Raw genomic sequence first — 3,220 nt, 5'->3', positions numbered from 1 at the left:
TGGTTCACAAGACGGAGACTCTGTTATTTACATATTTCCTTGATTTAAGAATTGCTTTTCACTCTGAGTGAGTTGATGTGAGTATGAACCTTCATAGAGTGAGAGCCAGTTGTTGTCGCAAGCTCCGACCTTCATACAGTTTGGCCCTCCCTCTGTGAAGAATCATAATCCAATCAACTCACAAAGGCATTCTTAATCAAGGAAATATGTAAATAACAGAGTCTACGCCTTGTGAACCAGCGGTTGATTGAATGATAGAATGAGCAGCGATCCACGACTTCAGGATACAATGAATTACGATCAGCAGGTTACATTGCTCCAGTATATCCCAAGTCCAATCTCCCCATTAAAGAGGCTTGTGTATAGGGAAAGTTGAAGATACAAGATACAAGAAACTTTATTAAGCGGCGGCAAAGCAATACAAAGGTCACTGTAATTCTTAAAATCTATTATACCGACAAACAGATTAAGAGATTAAGAAGAAAACAAGAGTTGATAATACAATACAAATAAGAAATCTTATTTAGCATAAAATGCTTAATACGTAAGAGATATTACAGGCTTGATCAATATCATATTTACATATAGAACATTTGCATATGGGCCTGACAGGTCCCGAAAAACATGCCGAATTTCAAAATAAATGTATACCCTTTCCTTACACATAAGAGTATATTGCTTAACTGTATAGACTTTTCACTCACAAGGGATACCTATTATCATTCAACTTCGTTAAAGGATCTTTTTACAAATATAAATGCTCGTTTAATTCTCAATTTTTTAAAAGAAATCGAATTATTTGATAAATTTTGATTTTGAATTGTTTTAATTTAGTGTGATATTATTAACAACTGAGATTATTGAAGGCTGTGCCACACAGGGGGTTAAAGTAGTTTAAAATTATTGTCCCCCTGACAGTGGCACGTAAATCCATCTTTGTTGAAGTGTTTAATATCAACTAGTGTTTTAATGTATTGATTGTGCGTATATTTTTTAAAATTGGTTAGCAATTCACACAACAACTCGTGACCAAAGTGATGGCATAACTCCTGCCGGGAATCATGCAGGAAGCTAAAGCACTGTAAGTCCCCATGATTCCCAGTTAGGTGGTCTAGCTTTGGTTGCTAGTGGTCTATAGCCTGGTTTTAATTTATAGGAAATAATCTGCTAAAAAAATTCTTGGTTTTATTATTGCTTAGGTTTGTTTTATATCTAAACTGTGATATGTACCTTACTGTTTTACTGTCCTTTGTCGACAGGTCTTTAATTGTAGAAACTACCTTGTGCCACGGTCCGGATCGACCATATTTCTCGTGCAACAAATGCTATAGCCCTGCAGCATCTACTCTAAACATTGCTTGAATATGATCCACGCCACCGGAGCACGATGACACGCAAATAAACATTGCTTGAATATGATCCACGCCATCGGAACACGATGACACGCAAATAAACATTGCTTGAATATGATCCACGCCATCGGAACACGATGACACGCAAAAAGAGCCACAGTACAAAGCTTGCCCACCCGATCCAACATACGGTGGTCTAGCTTTGGTTGCTAGTGGTCTATAGCCTGGTTTTAATTTATAGGAAATAATCTGCTAAAAAAATTCTTTGTTTTATTATTGCTTAGGTTTGTTTTATATCTAAACTGTGATATGTACCTTACTGTTTTACTGTCCTTTGTCGACAGGTCTTTAATTGTAGAAACTACCTTGTTCTCATCGCGATATGGCTGCAATACTGCCGATGCAATGTAAAATTTTAACTCACTCACTCACTCAATTACACATTAGATATTGCTTCTAAACGTCCACTGTATTATTTCGGCTATATTATAAGCACGTGTTTATAACTATCAAATAGTTATGATGCCAGTTGTTCTTGAAAAAAACCTGCCCCTGCAATACGACGTGCAGTTTGTAAACCTTGTAGTCATGTTGCACATGCACCTTTTGCTTCAAGTGTACAAACTTCCTTCTGGCTTAAAATGAAACATGGTACACACATGAAACAGATTGTATGACAGAACCTGTTGGAGGCATTAGAACCATTTGCAGTAAGGGATGAACGCAGTAATGGAAAGTCACTAAAGGAGTTCAAAGCAAGGAAAACTGTTGATTTTTAGCACTCGTGTATATGGCGTGTAGTCTCCAGTACCGAATGACTAAGTCCCGATAGAGGGTGACTGGATGGTTACAATGGGTGATCTGTGTGAGTGTTAATTTATAGTGGATTCTTGTTCATCACCCACTGTTCAACCAGGGCCAAATCATCTATTGGTCATCGTCAGTACTTCATGAGTTTGTGTAGCTACGTTCCCCATCATGCTCGAATTCAACCAACGAATCAAGCCATATTTCTCGTGCAACAAATGCTATAGCCCTGCAGCATCTACTCTAAACATTGCTTGAATATGATCCACGCCACCGGAGCACGATGACACGCAAATAAACATTGCTTGAATATGATCCACGCCATCGGAACACGATGACACGCAAATAAACATTGCTTGAATATGATCCACGCCATCGGAACACGATGACACGCAAAAAGAGCCACAGTACAAAGCTTGCCCATTAGCTTGCAATTTAGTGCTTGGGACCTATTCTAAACCATACGGACGGGTGGGGTATATAAATTCAAGACCAATGCAATTCGCAGTAAGAGTAAAAGATAGACTCTTACTCGGCTTACATATGTTACTTAAAGGTGTTTGCTTCACAATTTACATGTTCGGTTTTCACATCTTTTACCAATACCACTAACAAAATAACAGCTCCTACGATGCTGCAGTGAAGGAATGCTTTTTGTTTCATAATATGGAATATAAAACATCAACAACAGAGAATAACCAGAATAACAGATTCCATTGGGCCCAAAGTGTAAACTAGTGGAGGAAACTAAATGAATGGATCATACGTTTCCCCTCCTCAAAGCAGAGTTCATTGTACGATTTCAACGATTTCAGGGCAATATCTTTAAGATTCACTATCACATAATGATGATACCAGTTGTTCGCGAAAAGATGAGCGTATCCTGCCCCACTGGAAAAGAGTGAGTGAGTGAGTTGGGTTTAACGCCGCTTTTAACAGTATTCCAGTTATATCACGGCGTGTCAGCTGAATGTGGGAGGAAAGCCAAAAGTGATGCAGGTCTCAGACGTTCACCACTTTGGTGAAACCCAAGAGCACGGGTATGGTGCTGACAAACCTAG

General features: G+C 38.6%; 1 long non-coding RNA gene across 1 annotated transcript; it reads right to left on the bottom strand.

The window, feature by feature from the left end:
• Positions 1 to 379: 379 nt before the first annotated feature.
• Positions 380 to 3,122, bottom strand: LOC125372560. The gene is made up of 2 exons (XR_007218192.1): positions 1,718 to 3,122; positions 380 to 1,280 (listed from the first exon to the last, which is right to left on the bottom strand). It is a non-coding gene; the product is annotated as an uncharacterized LOC125372560 (long non-coding RNA).
• Between the last annotated feature and the right edge of the window lie 98 nt (positions 3,123 to 3,220).

This window comes from Haliotis rufescens, unplaced genomic scaffold, assembly GCF_023055435.1.
Source record: "Haliotis rufescens isolate VD_foot unplaced genomic scaffold, xgHalRufe1.0.p SCAF_423, whole genome shotgun sequence".
Classification (NCBI taxonomy): domain Eukaryota; kingdom Metazoa; phylum Mollusca; class Gastropoda; order Lepetellida; family Haliotidae; genus Haliotis; species Haliotis rufescens.
Note: the sequence above shows the minus strand (reverse complement) of the source record. Positions and strands in the feature narration are given on the sequence as shown.